General features: G+C 42.6%; 1 long non-coding RNA gene across 1 annotated transcript in view; it reads right to left on the bottom strand.

Moving 5' to 3' along the window:
- Positions 1-22,093, bottom strand: part of LOC310847278 — a 220,741-nt gene extending 198,648 nt beyond the window's left edge. The window contains exon 1 of the long non-coding RNA XR_014565755.1: positions 22,065-22,093. This is a non-coding gene — a long non-coding RNA (uncharacterized lncRNA). The remainder of the gene's footprint in view (positions 1-22,064) is intronic.
- Between the last annotated feature and the right edge of the window lie 231 nt (positions 22,094-22,324).

Here is a 22,324-nt window from a genome sequence, read left to right on the forward strand (position 1 = left end):
ATAAAGAAGGCTGATCGCCAAAGAATTGATGCTTTTGAATTATGGTGCTGGAGGAGACTCTTGAGAGTCTCATGGACTGCAAGAAGATCAAACCTATCCATTCTTAAGGAAATCAGTCCTGAGTGCTCACTGGAAGGACAGATCCTGAAGCTGAGGCTCCAATACTTTGGCCACCTCATGGGAAGAGAAGACTCCCTGGAAAAGACCTTGATGTTGGGAAAGATGGAGGGCACAAGGAGAAGGGGACAACAGAGGACGAGATGGCTGGATAGTGTTCTCGAAGCTACCAGCATGAGTCTGAGCAAACTACAGGAGGCAGTGGAAGACAGGAGTGCCTGGCGTGCTCTGGTCCATGGGGTCACGAAATGTCGGACACGACTAAACGTCTAAACAACAACAACAAATGATTCTAGAAAGACTGCTGGGAACTATAGTTTGTTAAGGCTGCTGAGAGTTGCTGGGGGACCCTGTTCCCATCCCAGGGCTACAACTTCCAGAGTGATTTAACAATCAATCCTTCTTCTCAGGGAACTCTGGGAATTACTTTTCTCTCTCCAAGTACCCTACAAGTATGAGCAACCCCGCAGATTGAAACCATGCAATTTTTAATTTTTTAAAAATAGAAATAGGAACTTAAGAAATGCAATGGTGTGAATGAATGAACAATCACATCAGAGAAAAAGAGGAAGAAAGGCATGAGACCAGATGGGGAAGGGTTGCACATTCCCGCATGCATCAAACAACCCACCTAGCAGATTACTCTGATGTGGGTAGAGATGTGGATTTCTATGGGGAACTACAGCTGTCTCCCCCCCTCCCAAATGTCAATGCACATGTTTGCTCATGCACATGACTTGCAGGGAAGAGGGGAGGACAAGTGGAGAAATGGAAAACTGAAGGAAGAACAAATTGCTCCTGCACCACAGTTCTTGTCCAGAAATCCAAACAAACGGTGGATAACTTCTAACTGCCAGGGTGTTGAGGTGGCAGGGAGAGAATGTGGAGTGCTGCTCACTGCTACAGGAGAGGCAGGAGCAGAACAGCAAGGGAGGAAACCGTAGGAGAAAGTATATTGTTGCCCTGTATAATGACGTCATTAAATACATGTTCTTCTGGCAACTTTGCAGGAGCGCTGAGTTAAAAGCTGCATGCTCTTGTATCCTGCTAATAGCAGCTTGGTGGGTAGAGGATTTTCAGAAAGAAAAGTGCAAGAGAAAAAGAGAGAAAAAACATTTCACCCCAGCCCCAAAGCTGCTGTTGGTTCAAAAGAAGAGTTCCTTAGAACGTTTGGACTAGCAGATTGTCGAAACTTGATACTATTGTTAACACCTCTCTCATACCCTCCAACATTTGCTCCAATGAAAATAGGGATGTCCTAAGGAAAAGGGACGTGGGTGGCACTGTTGGTTAAACCACAGAGCCTAGGGCTTGCCGATCAGAAGGTTGGCGGTTCAAAACCCTGCAATGGGTTGAGCTCCCATTGCTTGGTCCCTGCTCCTCCAACCTAGCAGTTCAAAAACATGTCAAAGTGCAAGTAGATAAATAGGTACTGCTGTGGCGGGAAGGTAAACGGTGTTTCTGTGCGCTGCTCTGGTTTGCCAGAAGTGGCTTAGTCATGCTGCCCACATGACCCGGAAGCTGTAGGCCGGCTCCCTTGGCCAATAAAGCGAGATGAGCACCGCAACCCCAGGGTTGTCCGTGACTGGACCTAATGATCAGGGGTCCCTTTACCTTTACCTAAGGAAAAGTAAGACATTCCAGGATCAAATCAGAAACCAGAACAGCTTCTGTAAATCTGGCACTGTCCCTGGAAAATAAAGACACTTGGAGGGTCTGCTGTCTTCTTGATATCCCTGCAGGTACACCCAGAATTTTACAACTCAGGTGTGATGTGAGAACTAGGCTGTAGTGTGCCTCCACTCTACACAGAGTATCATTATTACACTGTAGGTCTGGAATGGAGAACCTCAGGCATGAGAGACAAGCCCAAGATATTTTGCCAAACTGAAAAATGGTGTCTCCCTCCCTGCCAGGGAAGAAGGGGTGAGTGAATATCTTCATATGGAACAAGGGGGGAATGAAGTTCAACATTGGGATCTGCAAGCTCTGTGGATCCTGCAACCTGAGCTGGTTGTCTCATATTGCCTCATGGTTGGGTCAGCCCTGCCTGGCCCACGGGGCTTTATTCAGGCCACACAGCCTCCCTCACCATCCCTTGAGGGTTTTTGCCCATCAGGAATGTGAGCAAGGAGAAACTAGGCTACTAGGCAAAGGCAGAATCAACATTTGTGGCTTTGCTCACTTTTACCTGTGGCCCCTATAAAGGTTTTCAGAAATGGGTATGGCTCTCAGATGAAAAATCTTCCCCATCCCTGCTTGATATCCAGTATCTTTCTGAGGTCAGGAGAACAGCAGCTGCAGACCAGCCAACTTTCCAGCAAGAGGATAAATAAGTAATTTCACATCTCTCCCACTGCAAACCAGGAAAGGAGTGGAATAGAAAGCCATTTTGGCTTCTCACAGCCACATTCCATAGCTGAAGGTAACACAAGCCTTTCATCTCACAGCCAAACCAATCTATTTATTATCAGCCTGATTCCCCAAATTTGACAATTTGCTCCTTTTGAACAGAGTATAGAAATTGGGGAGGGGGTGGATGGGTGGCAGAGACATTTCACCACACGTAAGTGGAGTCCTTGAAAAGAAAACAGGGATTGCATTTTAAAAGTCTTCCTGTCACTGGATATATTGTGTGCACCCAGGCCCATTTCCTATTAAAAATATATATCTAGAACTCATTACGTTGAAGAGGGAGACTGTCAAGCTGCCTTCAGGAAGGAGATTCTGCATCTCACAAACACTCTTGCAACTAATCATTTGGAGAGCTGAGGAAAGTTGAGATGGGATTTATACTACCCACGCCACAGACTGTCAGGTTCATAGACAGGCTGGGGAGTGTCACAACTTTGGTGGAGACATAAAGCCACAGAATTGTAAATATGGTTCCCACTGCCACCAATAGATACATTCTGAAGCCTGTTGAAATGTGGGCACAGGGGCTTATGAAGGGTGCACGGGGGGCAGCCTGTTTTGGGCACCACCCTGGGGGGGTGACAAGATGGCCCGCTGCCTCCCCCCCCAGCTGTAGAGCAGCCAAGGGTACGAGCGCCACTCGTGCCCCATCCGTACAGAAGCCACTTGTGTGCCGTCGGGCGGTTTGCCCCACCCCTGTTGCCAGAGAGGCTTCTTCCACCCATTGTGTGGGCATTTAGAATATTTTTTTTAAAACAATAATAATATTAAATTTTATTTAACATAATTATTACAAACTACAAGCAAAATTCATACATACATACATACATACATACATACATTTTTCAGATAAGCACACATATATACAAAAAGGACAAAAAAGAGAAAAGGAAGAAAAGAAAAAAAGAAAAAAGAAAAAGAAAAAAATAAGAAGAAAAAATGGAAAAAGAAGAAAAATTGGAAGAATTTCCTCCAGATTCACTCCACAAATATCTCAGCAATAAAACTTCATAGATTGACTTCCATCTACTGCACTTCCTATATACATTTTAAGCAAATTTGTATCTGTTATTCCGTATTTTTCCCATATTCAAGCACACGAGAGACAGATCTCCCTTAGTCTGTGGAGATTCAGTTTGGAAAGCCAGCTCCTAAATCTTGACTGTCTTCTTGAAGGAAATTGCTTTTAAATGACAACTTTTAAAGCAATGCAAAATTATTGTTTTTTTTTGCAGTGCTCTCTGTGTGAGGCTGCTCTCAGGCCTGGTCTAGTGCGAAATGCTGTGGGTACACTGTTGACGGAGACAGACTATTGCCAGCACATATATAGCTCTGATGGTCAAAAGCTTGCACTGGCTGTTCATATGCTACCAGGCCACCAGGTTCAAGGTTTTTATATTCATTTGGAAGGTCCAAATTGGACTCAGATCCAGGATACCTAAAGGACTAAAAGGTCCCTTATATTCATGCCCAATCATGGAGGTCTTGAGGGAGCCACTGTTAGTGGTCTCCCGTGGCTTGGAAGCACAGTTTAAATCCACTTCAGTACTGCATACACTCCAGCATTCTTCAGCTGAAAATTGGGGCATGCGTCTTTTGGTATGCTCCACCAAGTGAATCAGCTGGCTGCCTCCCTTGCCACAGCCTCTACCTGGCAGCTCCTTCCTCCCTTCCCTCATCGCTCACTTCTTCCTCTCACACTGCACCTCACATCACCATGACAGCCGTGGTGGCTTTGGTGGCAGCAGAGAGGGACTGGCAAGAGCATCAAACACATCCACTGCCTCCGCTCTGGTGGCGAACTGCCTGCCCTGTGCACAAGGGTTCCGCTTCACGAAGATGGAATGAGCAGATCCCAGCTCATTCTCCTCCTTGAGCTTGGCAGTGGTAGTGTTAGAAAGGGAAAATGGGATATTATGGGATCAAATCAGAAGTTCGGGTGTCTTCTTTAATTTTGGGATGTCCCGGGAAAATCGGGACACTTGAAGGTTATGGTATTGTGGGCCCAATTTTATGGAAATCTCAGCTGAAGTCATACAGGCTCATTCCTTGTTGAATTTCCAGAGCCTACTAAAGACTTTTTGTTTAATTTATATTTTAATTAATTTCAATTTCAATTATTCTGGGTGGCTACAGAATATACAAAAACACAACAGGGTTTAAATTGAATTCTGCTTTTATAGATTCAACTCATTTTAGTTCCATTGTATTGGGGCTCCTATACACCAGTTAGAGATTGCCACAATTAAATGGTATATAAAATGTTGACTGCTTCTCAGCCAACTTCACAAGGTTGCTGTAAGAATGTTATGCAGAGAAGGAGAAGCAGGTACACAGCCTTGAGTTCATTGGAGGAAAGGTGGGGTATAAATGAAGCAAACAACTAAACAAACAAACCTACAACTGCCTCCATCCATTCAGAGACATCCCTGCTAGCTGGCAGCTGCTGCAACAACTTACTCCCAAGTAGAGGACCCTGATCCTTGAGCAACTTACCCCCTTGAACAGCCTCAGAGAAGAATCAAATTATCAAAGGGTTTCATTTTGTTTGTTTTGTGGGGAATGGAGAGACGCCAAACATGGATAGGATTCTGTTAACTTTCTCATTGTGCTGTATTTCATTACAAATACAGAAGGATCTTGGGGATCAAAATAAAAGGATATGAATGTGGACTGTACTTCTTGATGTCTTTTAAAGCCATCTGGTTTCTGCTGGCAGGGGGGAAATCACTGCTCCAGCCACACTGCTGCTTTAAGGTTTCCATATGTGTTTGTTGGCTGGCTCTTTGGTCTAAGCAACCACAGCAGAGCTTTGGCAGAGAGCAAAAGACCCCCTGCAATGCCATCGGATTCAAACCACCTTTTCTTCCCCCTCACCGCATAGTGTTTCAGGCAGCTGGCCTGGCTTGCCCAGTAAAGTGACTGGCTGGGAAACCAGGAGTCCTCTGCAAAGGCATTACGGCCCTGAAAATATCCCAAGGCCGCTACAAAGCATTTGGAATATCAACATGAGCAAGCAGGTATCTTCGTGCTGCAGCCAGGTCTCCCGGGGAGGGCATTCTGTTTAAAAAATAATTAGAGCATCTGGACAAGTGTAAATAAAACATCTTCATTTATTTGAATTAAGTGGACCATCTCAAATAGGATCTCGTCTTCTGTGAGGACAGGGCAGAAAAGCAGAAATTCCCCTGTGCTCTCAAATATTCTTTTTTCTTTCCCCATTCCAGCATGCCAACATGGGGTTGATTTCAGTGCCCCATTCATTTGGTGGCATCCCATTTATTATTATTTTAGAACATGGAAACAAAGGGGAGCACTGAATGAAACACTCGTCAGAGTAGTGCAGTGATCAGAATAGCCAAGGATCACCTGGTTATTTTAATATTTTCTTTTTAAGCACCAGAGGGATATGACAACAAACCAGCTCGCAACAGAGGGGAAATAGTCTTAAATTATTGATACGTGTCCTTTGACAAGGGCACACAATGCGGTGTGTGTGTGTACATGTGCAGCAACTGATCAAATGGGAGTCAACAAATATAGAAAAAGGAATAAGGATGGCAAGAAAGTTGTTTGTAGCAACACCTACATTAGTCAAATGGTTGAGCAGCTGGTCTCTGAACTCACATGGGTCTGGTTTAGATGTCACCACTGTTGTCAACTCAATAGGTAGCCTTTGGAAATGACTAAAGAGCTGTTCACAAGCTTCCTCCACTCATTCCAAACACAATACTTGGAGGGAGAAGAGAAAGACACCCAGTGGCTTGTATCAGGGTGTGGGAACAGATAGCTCTCCACACATCTACTTATTAACAACATTATCTGTAACTTATTAAAAGTTACAGTTTATTTTTAAAAATATTTTTTATTAAATTTTCTGTTTCACAATTTAGAAAACTTATTTAAACATCCTTAAAATATCAGTGACTCCCCTTCTTCTCTTTCCATGGTTCATTTTGCATATCATAAATCCTTGCATATTTTACATAAACTAAACCATTCAGTACTCCATTATTACATCTGTCAAAACTCATTTACACTGTTGAATTTATCTTAATGCTGCCAACGTTTTCAAGTGTACACAATTTCCCCCCGTATATTCAATAAACATTTTCCAATCTTCTCTAAACATATGTTCTTCTTGTTCTCTTATTCTATATGTTAACTCTGCAAGCTGCGCATATTCTGTCAGCTTAAACTGCCATTCTTCTTTAGTCGGGACCTTGCTCATTTTACATTTTGGAGCTAACAAAACATGGGCTGCAGTAGTGGCATACATAAATAACTTTTTTTGACACCTGGGAATTTCCATCTGAATTATCCCCAGCAAAAAGGACTCTGGTCTTTTGGGGAAAGTTTTTTTTTTAAAAAATCAGTTCATTATGGTTATTTCCCAATACTGTTTGACACTTTTACAGGTACACCACATGTGAAAGAATGTTCCCTCAATCTCATTACATCTCCAGCACTTATCTGATTCAATCTTATACATCTTAGCAAGCCTGTTGTTGTTGTTTAGTCATTTAGTCATGTCCGACTCTTCATGACCCCATGGACCAGAGCACGCCAGGCATGCTTGTCTTCCACTGCCTCCCGCAGCTTGGTCAAACTCATATTGGTAGCTTTGAGAACAACCATCTCGTCTTCTGTCATCCCCTTCTCCTTGTGCCCTCAATCTTTCCCAACATCAGGGTCTTTTCCAGGGAGTCTTCATTACATATCTTTAGATACCGGGGCGGGACGGTCTTCTCACTATAACCAAACCTATGGCTGATTGACATTCTATGGCCTTTTAAATGTGTTTATGGGTGGGGTTTTTGGTACGTTATTGTTAATTTGTTGTATTACGCATGTTGTGTTCTCATTTTGTATCTTTATGTTGTGGCCCACTCTGTAATTTTCAGATGATGGACAGTCTACAAATTCAATAAGTAGTAATAATAGTAATAATGAGGAGGCAGCCAGCCAAACATAACCCCACCAGAATTTTAGGAAGATGATACATAAGACTTGGAGGGATGACCTTTTTGTTGTTATGTTGAGTATAGTGTTTTGGGTTTTTGTTGGCCAGTGTGCTATTTAAATTTAGCTTTCTCAATGCCGTGTTTTGATCGTTGTGATTTTTTCATGAGTTTTATTCTGTTTTCTATTTGATATGTATTGAAAGCAGCCTTGGGGGCCTTGTGAAAGGTCAAAATGATGAGACATAAAATACACAAATAACTAAGTAATAAACAGAATTAATGCTCATCAAAGGTTATATACACTTTTCGTGACTGAAGAGAGGCTGTTTCATGGGGGATGAAATATCACATATAATGGAAGAATCATTGTTTCACCTTTCAACAATCCCCTGTTCTTTTCACATCTTTCTTCAGTAAAAAAAATACACCTTTTCCTAGATGTGTGGGTTTCATTGTTTGTTGAAATGTATTTCTCTAGATGCACTGGGAGGGATTAAACATTGTGCTATTATGACCACCCCACCAGTACAAACATTTCAGCTTGCCAGATAGTATAATCTCCTCTGCTATGCACTGTTTTGGGGTTCTCCTGAACCCCCTGAGCCAACTGAGGGGGACACACAGGGGAAACAGTGTGGGTAAAACCCTGTGGTGCTGGCAGGACTTATGGTGCTGGCTCCCACTAGCATAAACATTTAGCTTGGCCCACTTCTCAAGGTTCATTTCTCTTGGCTTAGATCATTCAGAAGACCCAGTGCAGTATCAACTTGTCTCTCATCCTCTTGCCAAATCTTTCAGTGCAGGAGATAGCCAACAAGGTGTCTTCCTGCCATTCTAAACTACTGAACCCATCATCCCTAACAATTGGTGGTTCTGGCTGAGGCCTATGGGAGTTGTAGTCCAACAACAGTTACAAGGCCACAGGTTTGCCACCCCTGGGAGTAGTATGAAGCTCAACATTTTTGGGAGCTCCTTGATTACTTCCATGTTGATATCCTGAATAAAGGGCAAAGCTGAGCTGCTGCTTCCTCCTCTAAGTGAGATACCCCTAAGCAAAGATGCCTTTCTGAGCTCATTAGAGGTAAGGGAACACTCTCCAAACCATAAATGACAAAATGTCTCCGCTGAAAGGCATGAAAGAAGAACCAGTCAATACAGGTGTTCATGTTAATTAAGGCAAACATTTGCACCTGTGTTGGCCTGCCATTTATCAATAGCCACTAAACTAAATGTTATTTAATCAGGTAATTTTGAATCCTTCACCACCACAAACATGACTTCGCAGGTCTTCCACAAATATCTGAAGTCTTCAGCTTCTGAGAGTTATTGATCTTTCCCTCTTCTCTTAAAGAAATCAATGTGAAAGTGCCATGGAGACTGTCAGAATGCTGGAAGCAATGATCTAATGCTTTGTCTTTCACTTGGCTGGTCATTCCACCAGGGAGAATTCTTAGAGGTAAAAAGCTCCCAATAACTGCATCGCTTGTTTACAGCACATGCTCATTGCATTAGTAACCTCCAATAAAAAGAGGGCACAAAATGTCCCCTCTGACCTCCTTTTTCCAGCCCAAAACACAGCCTGGAAGAGAGCTCAGCTCTCTTTGTCATTTGAAGACTGTTTGAGCTGACAAAGTTTGATGAGCTCTACATTGCTCAGATATACCTGTGGTAAGAATTCACTTCTGCACCACCTTGTTCATCACCCAGATGAGGAACCACCTTTTAAATAAACCACAGAACCAAAGAAACTATTTTCGAGTCCAGCATCCAGATTAGGGACCCAGCGTTTATTGTAGCTATTGCTATAGGACAGAGTTCGCTCAACATGCCAGTTAAGAAGTTCTGGCCCGAGGCACTATATAAGCAAAAGCTTATATAATAGTTCAAACACAGCAAACAAAGAGTCGTAAAACATCTTCACGTACGTCAGGAAAGGTTATAGGCAGGGCCGGATTTAGGTTTGATGAGGCCCTAAGCTACTGAAGGTAAAGGGGCCCTTTACACGTCCAGCTGTCCTTTGTCAACAACAAATTTGTCGCTGTGTTTTTCCATCGAAATTAGAAACAGAACAGTTAGAACCCAAATCTAAGATTTTGTCAAAGATGTATAACTTGCTGTTGAAATGGAACACTCAGGATGAAACGGTGAAATCTGCAATGATTAAATGGGCACAAGATGTTGGTCATAACATTATGTTTGCTGACTGGGAACAGTTGTGGACCACAGGTATGAAATTTACGGCATGTAATGCCTTAAGAGAGAATATTATGAAAATGATATACAGGTGGTACATGACCCCAGTCAAGCTTGCAAAAATCTATCATTTGCCCGATAATAAATGTTGGAAATGTAAAGAAACTGAAGGTACATTATTTCACCTTTGGTGGACGTGCCCAAGGATCAAGGCTTTCTGGGAAATTATCTATAATGAAATGAAAAAGGTATTTAAATATACCTTTCTGAAGAAACCAGAGGCCTTCCTACTGGGCATTGTCGGCCAATTGGTGTTAAAGAAGGACAGAACTTTTTTTATGTACGCTACAACAGCAGCAAGAATACTTATTGCAAAGTATTGGAAGACACAAGATCTACCCACTTTGGAAGAATGGCAGACGAAGGTGATGGGCTATATGGAATTGGCAGAAATGACTGGCAGAATCCGAGACCAGGGAGAAGAGTCGGTGGAAGAAGATTGGAAGAAATTTAAAGACTATCCAGAAATATTGTAAAATTAATGAATGTTAGAATGATGTTGGATAGAAATTAAGTGGTTTCCAGCTGTAATGCTTTAAGAGAATATGAAAAAAGGGTTATAAACAGGTAAAAATCTAATGGTAAGGATTTGCTGAACCAACAATTTGAAGTGGAATACAAAAAAGGGAGGTATGAGGAGGTCTGGGAAATAAGCTAAAGGAAAACTTGCAATGGGAAATTTGTGTGTTTTTAACTATTTTTATTTTGTATTTTTGTTATTCTTTTTTTCATTTTTATTGTAATACTTTTAAAAATCTTAATAAATATCCTATAAAAAAAGAGAAATGGGGAAAAAAACAAATTGTCGCTGTGTTTTGTGTTTAATATATGCTATATGGTAATTTATGGACCTAATAAGTATCTAAAGCCATTTACACACAACAGAAAGGAGCCTACACAACACAAAACTTGCTGTATGTAGGTTTTATTTTATTTGTTTTTTATCTTATATTTTGGAAATGTACATCCAGTTGTGTATTTTCCTTTAAATTTTTGTGGGGACCCAAGAGAGTGGGGCCCTAAGCTATAGCCTGTTTAGCTTATATGACAATCCGGCACTGGTTACAGGTCATGAGATAGAAAACATGTTTGGCGCCTTCTTGCTATCACCTTGGGGTTGACCAGAAGCACCTAGACCTTTTGCCCATTTTAGGTATAGGGTGTCCCACATTGCCCTGGCAACCTAGTCTATGAGCAGTCTTTATTGACATAGCGTGTTCTCCCTGAAATGAGAGCGTGTGTTGCAGTCGGGTCTGCCGAGCCATCCCTCTGTTGCCAGGCAAGGTTAAAAGGCTGACCTGGGGCAATGACTGGATGGCCGGGTTGCTGGGGCAAATTGCATGTTGCAATGTGGTGGGTGGGATAGAAGGCTTTAAATATTGGGGCACTCAGTTTATTGCTTTCTCTTTCGCTGAGTGCATTGGATCACCTGCCCGCCCGCCCTGAGTTCTGGTTGACCCTGCTATGCTTGTCATGGGGTCGTCTGCCGTTGGGGCAGGGGCCTGGTAGGAATTTTGTCCATATGGCTGATTGGCTGAGCCATTTGGTTTTTGCCTACTACATAGCAATTCATCACAACTTGTAAGGTTGCGGTTAGGCATTGGTTATAAAAATTGGTTGGAGGAGGCGTAAGGATAGGCTGGGCCTGCCCCTCCAATGGTGGTGTGGAAGAGAATTCCGTTAAAGGAATCCAGGGGCTTGCCACGATTTTGTCCAATCCCTGAAATGGGACCAGGGCCGGCAAGCCCTGGGGAGCCTGTGGGTGAGCGGTGAGGGCCTCTGACTCAGCTCCATTGCCCCCCAATATTGTTTTCCCTTCACTGGCTTCCAAGGGAGTTTGGAAGTCAGTTCTGTCCCAGGCAGGGGGACAGATAGTCTTAACCAATGCCTAAGCAACCACTCACAGATATATATTTTAATAAAGTTGCGGCCAAAATTATGCCAAAAACCTTAAACAAAAATTATGTGTGAGTTGTGAGTTATTTGAGGGGTGGCTTGGGGACCTTGACACGCAATTCTCCACCTATCTTTCAGGAAACTTCAAAGGATTTCTGATTAACACCCTGGTACTAACTCAGGAAAGCATTCTGCCATTTGGGCTACTTTCAGGGTCAGGTAAGGAGAGATGGAATGCAGCCTAAGAGGAAGAGACTCACAAATGAGAACACACAAAACTCAAGCCTAATGCATTCTATCTAAGAGTTAAATGCAATTAAAGTGAAACATTACTAAAATAATAAAAAATGTACACCTTGGGACGCTAATTCTTTTATCATACCTCAAACTGCGGCTCAGCAAGGTTTTGCCTACTTAGCCTTCCCAAACATACATTTTGTGTCTTTGTGTATGTGGTGTGTTGCAAAGACTTCATGTCATGCAAATTAACGTCCCACTGGGCTAATTTGATCCCTTTCCCTCTTAATTTATCCACAGGTATAGTTTTATGATTAAAATAAATCATGGAGCATAATGCTTGACCGAGAAACTTAATGTGCTTGGATTCCTGATGATCTATTCTTTTCTAAAAGTGCAAAATTATCCTATGGAAATGTACATATTGTACCTTCAACTCTGTTTAGTGCAATATTGACAAAATAAGGCCACCGCTGAGAAAGAATCAGATGATTCCCCCTGCTTTCATTACACTGCCCTGCATTCCATTCTGATTTTTTTGCTTCAATTTGGAAAAAAAATCTAAAGGTACCGTATTTTTTGCTCCATAAGACACACTTTTTTCTTCCTAAATAATAATAATTTATTATTTATACCCTGCCCATCTGGCTGAGTTTCCCCAGCCACTCTGGGTGGCTCCCAATCAAGTGTTAAAAACAGTACAGCAAAAAGTAAGGGAAAATGTCTGTGCGTCTTATGGAGCGAATGTGTGGTCCCTGGAGCCGAATTGCCCAGGGGCAAAAAGCAGATCATGCACTTTTTTTAAAAAGAGGGAAGTGGGTGTTGAAACAAAGCCTCTGATCGTTTGCCGATCAGGGAGAGAGATAAGGGAGCTAGAGATAAAGGAGGTTGCCTGGGAGGGGGGAGGTAAAGACAGCAAACTTGCAAAGGGGGAAAACAGGGAGACTAAGGAGAGAAATTACAAGAAAAGGAGGAGCAAAAAGCTGCTCCAGCTAAGGAAAAGACACTAAGGCAAACGAGAGGGAAGGGAGTGTTGAAAGGAAGCAGCTGATTGGTGGGATCGGGAGAGAGATAAGGGACGCTAGCAGAGGCTGCCTAGGAGGGGGGAGATAAAAGCCCATGGATCCTCAGGATTTTTACATTGGGTCACCCCAAATTCACCATCAGAACACATGTCTGTGGCCACAGCATGAATCACAAAAATCATACATCCACTGTTTCGTTCAGAATATTTTTTTTCTTGTTTTCCTCCTCTAAAAACTAGGTGCGTCTTATGGTCAGGTGCATCTTATGGAGTGAAAAATACGGTACTTCCCAAACTGTGCCACCTACAGTTCGCTTTCACCTTCCCCTGCTCTGTGTTACAGATCCCCATGTGTGCACTGAAAAATAATGGCAATTTTGATGTAATTGTACATGTGACTCTTCTTAGGCCATATTTTATTGAATCAAACTGCTGACTCCAGGGTAAACCTACACAGATATGACAAGTCTGGGGTGATTTCCAGTTTTCCAGAAGTTGGTGTGACCTTTAAGACACCAGCAAAGAAGGGCTCCTATATTCCAATCCCCTCCGGCTTTCGGTACCCCAGCTGGGAGGTCAATTAGCTTTGATGTGGCTTTAGACTTGAAACGGTTTAAATAATGCAAAATGCTAAGCATTACATGAAGCTCCCTTATCAGCTAAAAGATTGATTCCCTCAGCTTTTCTCCTCTGGGTTGGAAGTCTCCTTCTCCCGCCCTCCCTAGAAACCGAGGTCATCCAACAATGTTGAAAGCTGGGAGATTCAGGGCAGGCAAAAGGGAGCACTTTTTCACATAGCTTGCAGCTAAACTATGAAATTTGTTATCAGAAGATGTAGTGATCACTGCTGACTTAAATGGCTTTAAAATATGCTTCAATGCATTTCGGAGAAAAATGGCTACTACTAGGGGTGGACAAGTCCAATCTTAAATTCAATTGGCATTTAAAAAATAAAATCCTCATGAAAATTCACCAGCATTTTAGTGCAATTTTCTCCTAATAAACATATTTTTGGGTATGCAGTTTTGAATAATATATATATATACATTTTGCAAACAATTTCCCTTAATAGGATGACTCTATTGATTTTCATTTGATTTGATTTATTGTATTTCTGTCCCACTTACTATTCCAATGAATACCGAAGTGGCTTACAATTAGTAATAATAACATGGTATAACGTCGTAAGAACAAAACAGAATCAACCCCATAATGAACAAAACAACAGTAAAACATTTTTGTTGTTGTTGTTTAATCGTTTAGTCATGTCCGACCCCATGGACCAGAGCACGCCAGGCACTCCTGTCTTCCACTGCCTCCCGCAGTTTTGTCAGACTCATGTTTGTGGCTTCGAGAACACTGTCCAACCAGATTGTAAAACATTTACAATCTATAAAACACTTTTAACAAGCCAGCAAATAAAAAAATAAGATAAACATTACAATTGCTGCACGTCATATTATATAATTAACAAATTAATAAGGCAATTATAATCTATAGAACAATACTCGCTAGGGCTGCCATACGTTCGAAATTTTCTGGACATAGCTGGAATGTGGCAGTCATTAGCAGTTTCCGGGAAGAAACCAGCAACCTTGTCCCTCCCCTAAACAACAACAATAAAAAACCTCAACAACTATTGTGTCTGAATTCTCCCTTTTTGAAATATGGCAACCCTATATTAGCAAAAAAGGGACACGGGTGGTGCTGTGGGTTAAACCACAGAGCCTAGGACTTGCCAATCAGAAGGTCGCGGTTCGAATCCCCGCAACGGGGTGAGCTCCCATTGCTCGGTCCCTGCTCCTGCCAACCTAGCAGTTCAAAAGCATGTCAAAGTGCAAGTAGATAAATAGGTACCGCTCTGGCAGGAAGGTAAACGGCATTTCCGTGTGCTGCTCTGGTTTGCCAGAAGCGGCTTAGTCATGCTGGCCACATGACCCGGAAGCTGTACACCGGTTCCCTCGGCCAATACAGCAAGATGAGCGCCGCAACCCCAGAGTCGGTCACGACTGGACCTAATGGTCAGGGGTCCCTTTACCTTTACCTTTACCTTTACCTTTACCTTTATATTAGCAAAATAACAACTAAAAAGCAAGCTAAACACTATGAAGTTCATTCACACACACTCCCCTCCCCCAATGACTCATAATCTTTTGCTCTATTCAGTTTATTAAAATACACGCACCTCCATCATACAGGAGGCCCCTGAGAAACACCTACAATGGAACTATAACTTATTAGTTGTTAGGTAAAGGTAAAGGTAAAGGTAAAGGACCCCTGGAGGGTTAAGTCCAGTCAAAGGCTACTATGGGGTTGTGGCGCTCATTTCGCTTTCAGGCCAAGGGAGCCGACATTTGTCCACAGACAGCTTTCCGGATCATGTGGCCAGCATGACTAAACCGCTTCTGGTGCAACAGGACACCATGACGGAAGCCAAGTGCATGGAAACACCATTTACCTTCCCACCACAGTGATACCTATTTATCTACTTGCACTGGTGTGCTTTCGAACTGCTAGGTTGGCAGGAGCTGGGACAGAGCAATGGGAGCTCACCCCGTTGCGTGGATTCAAACCACTGACCTTCTGATCGGCAAGCCCTAGGCTCTGTAGTTTAACTTACAGCGCCATCTGTTAGTTATTAGGTTAAACTTGTGGTCTGTAATTCCAACAAGTCATGTTCAACGCTGTCACCAATGATAGCACAAATATAGCAAAATGCCACCATCTTCAGGTCATTGGACTTATTCAGCCGCTGCCCACAGGGCCCATGCTGCTCTTTTCAATGGTAGTTTATGTTGGGCATCTGCCAGGACCTTCACTCATCTAGGTGGGTCACTGCCAATCCCCAGATTCTCTGTTGTTGCTCTTCTTTGCCACCCTATCATTGCTTGTTCAGTTGCCTTATCTAAGCATTTAAATGGTAGCAAGTGAGGAGATGGAGCTACGTCCTCCATTGGACTTGTGCCTAGGGTTGTATGGATTGGGTCCAAGAAAAGAGGTCAAGCAAATGGGCAGTGGAAGGCATCCGTGAGAAGGAGATGGACCCACTCAAGGAGAGGGACACTGAAGGCATCTTCCTTGAGGGCCCTGCAAATGCTAGAGCTAGCAGTGCAGCTAACTAATACACCACACACACACACACACACACACACACACACACTGCCCTATACCCACAGGTCTTAGGGCGGTTCACAAGATAAAATCACAAAATACATAATCAAAATGAAAACAAAAACACCCCCCTAACAAATTTTAAAAGGGCATTGGATATCACTCAGCTGAAGGCCTGGTTAAAAAGGAATGTTTTTGCCTGGTGCCTAAAGGTGTATAGGGATGCGGGTGGCGCTGTGGGTTAAACCACAGAGCCTAGGATTTTCCGATCGGAAGGTCAGTGGTTCGAATCTCCGTGACGGGGTGAGCTCCCGTTGCTCGGTCCCTGCTCCTGCTCACCTAGCAGTTCAAAAGCACGTCAAAGTGCAAGTAGATAAATAGGTACCGCTCCGGCGGGAAGGTAAACGGCGTTTCCGTGCACTGCTCTGGTTCGCCAGAAGCGGCTCAGTCATGCTGGCCACATGATCCAGAAGCTGTACGCCGGCTCCCTCAGCCAGTAAAGCAAGATGAGTCGGCCACAACTAGACCTAATGGTCAGGGGTCCCTTTACCTTAAAGGTGTATAATGAAGGAGTCCATTCCACAGATAATGGGGAGACCATTCCACAGATGGGGAGCCACTGCAGAAAAGGCCCCTTCTCATGTTGACAACCTCCAGACCTCTTGTGGAGGAGGCACATGAAGAAGGACCTCAGAAAATGATCTCAGGGTCTGGATTGGTTCCTATGGGAAGAGGCAGTCCTTGAGGTATTGCGGTCCTGAGCCATTTAAGGCTTCTGGGCCAAAAACAATACTTTGATTTGGGCCCGGAAACTACTTGGTAGCCAGTGCCGTCGGATGAGCATTGGTGTAATATGCTGAAACCGTCTACTAAGACCACAGCATTTCTTTTTTCCTTTTCCCCATGTCTTATTCCCTTTGCATCTTCTTTTCTCTTGCTCTTTGTCTTCAATGAAAACAAAATTTTCAGTCACTCTCCAGGGGCCCAAGGCTGTAACAACAGGGACGTAATTAAATGATTAGCAAACTTCTTTCTCGCCAATACTTTTGTACTACATGGAAGGGAGTTTATGTTTTTCAAAACTTCAAGTATTTGTTTTAATTGTGTTGTTGTTGTTGTTTTTAAAAAAGTTTTCTCCCTGTCATTTCTATTACTCTTTGTTGTCATTATGAAAATTTTTCATTACAAATTATTGATACCAGACACTGTAGATAATTATAAAAGTTTTGTATCCTGATCAATACTTTATAATTACAATAAAGGAATACAATTAACTTCACTACCTATATATAGTCTTCCAAATATATTTATCTTTCTTTACAGTTCCTGCACCTGGGTATCATTTGTTAATTAGTTGTGATATTACTGGGACTTGTTTTTGTTTCCAATACTTTGCATAAACAAGCGGCAAAAAATAGATGGAATCTAAGTTATTTTTCTACCTGCTTTGGAATCCCTTCAAATAATCTCGCAAGCTGGCATGTTGGGCTCAAACGGCAAATTATTCTTTAGTATATCATTAATAATTAGGGATGGATTGGTTTATCGCCAGACTGTGTTAATTTTGCATGCATTTTTTCTGCCTTACTCTGTGAATCTGTGTGAAAATCTGTAATATTGAAATACATATTTTATCACACAATACATATTCAAACTTATAATGTATCTCAATGCACACATTTCTAAACATCTCAAGAGGCATATTTTTATGTATCTTTGCACATCTCTCCCTGCCTCCCCCCCCCCAAAGGATTGCATCACAAATTTTGGAGAAGTGCAAAGTCTGAAGAGCAATTCTATTTCAAACAGTGTATAACTGCAGAAAGTGTGAATTAAGTCAGTTTGCTTTAAATGGGGGGTGGACAAATTCTCTTCAATCCCTGTTCATTATTTGGTTGGATACAGAGAATTCTGACAGAAACAAGAACAGAATTTGCCAGTGTTCCCTTACATGTGCCTTGTCTGGAATGGAAATCAAATGAAGGAAACGACGAAGCTGGCATATGAAGCCCCTTCTATAATTTTGAGGCGGAAATGTAACCAGTCCACTTTAATTTCTTTTAATTGCTATGCTTCAGCAGCCAGCCCTTTTGGTGGAAACATGTAGAATGTTTATTCCTTTATTTTAAATGGACTCTTACATTGCAAGGCTTTATATGTCTACCCAGACGTAAGTTCCACTGAATTCAATGGAGCTGACTCCCAGGTAACTGGGAAAAGATTGGGCAGCCTTACACTGCAACTATAAGCATTTTTGCTCAGAAGTAAGTCCCATTGAGTTCAGTAGGATTTACTCTGGTATGTTCCGGATCATTCTCCAAATTTCTATTATTATTATTATTATTATTATTATTATTATTATTATTATTATTATTACTATTACTATATCCCACCTATTTCCCTAACAGGGACTTAAGGCAGCTTACAGCTAAAATTTTATTTCATTGCATTTATTTGTGAAAGGCGTTGCACATTTTTCCTTTACAACAATCCTGTGAAGTTGGTTCGGTGGAGAGGTTGTAATTGGCTCAAGGTAGAGAGTTGTCAAAGTGTACACATTTACTGTATAGTAAAGAAATATTACGATTATATATAATAATTTCAGCAGCAACGGGGTGGGAGCTATGGCACAAAGACTTTTTTAGTTGTTGTTTTTCCAAATTATGGTCCATGCTATCTGATATGCTAGAAGAGAAGAGCAACTGCTAAATAAAGAGATCAGTCCTGTAATGGGCAATTTCATAGCTCCATCTCTTGAATGCGTCATAATCTTCATATCTGCACTTTGCTGTCAGATAGGGCCTCATTAACCACAGAGACATTGCTCAGATAAGTTGAAAAATTTATAGTGTGAAATAGTTTCTCTCCCTTTCTCTTTCTCTCTCTCTCTCTAGCCGACAGCTCCAGGCACGAACACATATGGTGGTACTGGTACTTTGACTTTTCAGTGTCGCATGATTAAAAGAGCCTTAGCATTTGACGAGGAGAGCCAAGACTTGTAATGCTTATTTGATGCCAGCTGAGCACTAATCATGATCCTCTACTTCCATATATACCTGGATCACAGTAGGAGTCAGAAAAAAAGGAGCCACTATTCCCAATGCACCATTGAGGGCATGCTAGGGTCTCTCACGTTACGATTTAGTAGGAATAAATCACAAACCAAGTCATAAGGAAGTCTTCATTAAACACCACTCAAACAGAATGTTAAACGAGAAAGCACAATCCATCCCAAGGGATGCATGTGCCAATTGTGTTACCTACCAATAGACAGTTAGGACGCGGGTGGCGCTGTGATGTAAACCACTGAGCCTTGGGCTTGCCGGTCAGAAGGTGGGCGGTTCAAATCCCTGTAACGGGGTGAGCTCCCGTTGCTCGGCCCCAGCTCCTGCCAACCTAGCAGTTTGAAAGCACGCCAAAAAAAAGTGCAAGTAGGTACCACTCTGGTGGGAAGGTAAACAGTGTTTCCATGCACTGCTCTGGTTTTGCCAGAAGCGGCTTAGTCATGCTGGCCACATGACCCAGGAAAACTGTCTGCAGACAAACGCCGGCTTCCTCGGCCTGTAAAGCGAGATGAGGACCGCAACTGCGGAGTCGTTCGTGACTGGACTTAACTGCAGTGGCGTAGCGTAGCGTGGGGGTGCAGGGGGGGCTGGCCACACCGGGTGCAACATCTGGGGGTTAGGGTTAGGGGGTGCAAATCCACGGGTTAGGGGGCACAAATCCATGGGTTAGGGGGCACAAATCCATGGGTTAGGGGGCGCAAATCCACGGGTTAGGGGGTGCAAATTACTTGCCTTGCCCCGGGTGCTGACAACCCACGCTACGCCACTGCTTAACTGTAAAGGGTCCTTTACCCTTTTTTACCAATAGACTTCTGGACCAAATTCAAGGTTCAGGATCTTAGCTACAAAGTCCTGCATGTCTTAGATCACATAACCAGGAGGCCATCTCTTCCAATATCAGCTTACAAACCAGCTGTGGTCAGGTGATCAAGCTGTGCATCATATACCTTTGCTGATGCTTTGCATTTTTCATTCATATGTGGTATGTATGTGGGCATGCATGCCATTTAATGGTATGTATGCCATTTTATTTATTTATTTATTAAAAAATACAATTATAGGCAAAAACAACAACAACAACCCAATTTTCACAGCCATCTGAAAGTGTTCAAGTCCCCCTTCTCCAACAATCAATCCAAGCTTAGAGGAGGGGCTCATCCAATCTCTGAAACCATAGACACACACACAAATCACTGGGGTGAATACATTGGTCCAGCACTAATTACGTTCAATGCTAAATTGTGCTTCAGTGGATTCCAGTTTTGCTGATCATTTTAATAAGCACATAATATGTTCACATACTCAGTCCCTGTAACTAGATGCCCTTCCTGCAAGGGACAGCCATTTTCTCAGCAAGAGAACGATGAGAAAGCCATATTTTTGCAAGATTAAACCTCCATGCTGGAATGATTTATGCATCAATAAAACCAAACAAAAACTAATTGAGTAGGGTGAGACTACCAAAAATTATGTTTGCAATGGGGGAAAAACCCCAGAAGTAGAACTAATTACCCTAGTTCAGTGTTCCGTTTAGCTATAATTCTACAGTCAATTAGTATTCTGCTTAATTGTACAATTAATGAACATATAAATTAAATTCATAGTTTATTTCTACCACTAAATTAGTTATTTGAATTGCCTCTGTAAAAAATAGAAAGCCAAAACACATGCGATTCAGTGAACACATTATTAAAATGACTCCAGCAAAGTCACTTCTAGACATTGCTTAATTGTTAAACAATTACCCTCCGATTATTGTTAGATCCTGGCTCATGTTATTGGAAAATAATTTAATTTCCTCCTTTCCCCAGGAACAAACAGCTACCAATTCTACAAAAATTAAATCCCTTCCTTCCTTTTTCTTGGGTCTCTAAGATTTAAATATATTCTGATGGTCCCTAAAAGTAGATTTCTTCATATCCCCCCCCAGTTGTTATTTTTGCACTTGCTTTGCTATCTTGGGACAGATGTGGGGAACCCTTGGTGCTCCAGATGTTGTCCATGATTGCTGGGGCTGATGGGAGCTGTAGTTCACCAACAACTTTAAGGCCAGAGTTCCCCAAACCTGTGTTAAAAGGAGGATCTGCAAAAGGCAGGCATTCTCAATTGTTGTTGTTTAGTCGTGTCCGACTCTTCATGACCCCATGGACCAGAGCACAGCAGGCACCTCCTGTCTTCCACTGCCTCCCGCAGTTTGGTCAGACTCATGTTCATAGTTTCAAGAACACTGTCCAACCATCATGTCCTCTGTTGTCCCCTTCTCCTTGTGCCCTCCATCTTTCCCAACATCAGGGTCTTTTCCAGGGAGTCTTCTCTTCTCATGAGGTGGCCAAAGTATTGGAGCCTCAGCTTCATGATCTGTCCTTCCAGTGAGCACTCAGGACTGATTTCCTTAAGAATGGCTAGGTTTGATCTTCTTGCAGTCCATGGGACTCTCAAGAGTCTCCTCCAGCACCATAATTCAAAAGCATCAATTCTTCGGCGACCAGCCTTCTTTCAAGAACACTGTCCAACCATCTTGTCCTCTGTTGTCCCCTTCTCCTTGTGCCCTCCATCTTTCCTGATGTTGATCAAGGTCTTTTCCAGGGAGTCTTCTCTTCTCATGAGGTGGCCAAAGTATTGGAGCCTCAGCTTCACGATCTGTCCTTCCAGTGAGCACTCAGGGCTGATTTCCTTAAGAATTGATACGTTTGATCTTCTTGCAGTCCATGGGACTCTCAAGAGTCTCCTCCAGCACCATAATTCAAAAGCATCAATTCTTCGGCGACCAGCCTTCTTTATGGTCCAGCTCTCACTTCCGTACATCACTACTGGGAAAACCATGGCTTTAACTATATGGGTCTTTCATGGATCACTGCCTTGCTGTGGCGAAGGGTCTTGAATAACTCAGAGAAGCTATAAGCTATGCCGTGCAGAGCCACCCAAGATGGACAGGTCATAGTGGAGATTTTTGACCAAACGTGATCCACCTGGAGCAGGAACCAGCAAGCCACTCCAGTATCCCTGCCAAGAAAACTCCATGGACAAAGGCAACAGGCATATTCTCAATTACCAAACTAATTATTGGTTATTCACACAGGCATTGACACCACTCTGTAATTAGTCACAATGGCTCAAGAGAAGCACCCTAGATACTGAGCTTGCAACTGAGACTGGCATCCTCACAGTGAGTTTCCAAAATTTCCAAACCCACCAGAAGCATATAAATCAGAGATCAGCTCAAATCTGAATTCAGGTCCAAA

The sequence above is a fragment of the Podarcis gaigeae genome, assembly GCF_964106915.1.
Source record: "Podarcis gaigeae genome assembly, chromosome: 6".
Taxonomy (NCBI): Eukaryota; Metazoa; Chordata; class Lepidosauria; order Squamata; family Lacertidae; genus Podarcis; species Podarcis gaigeae.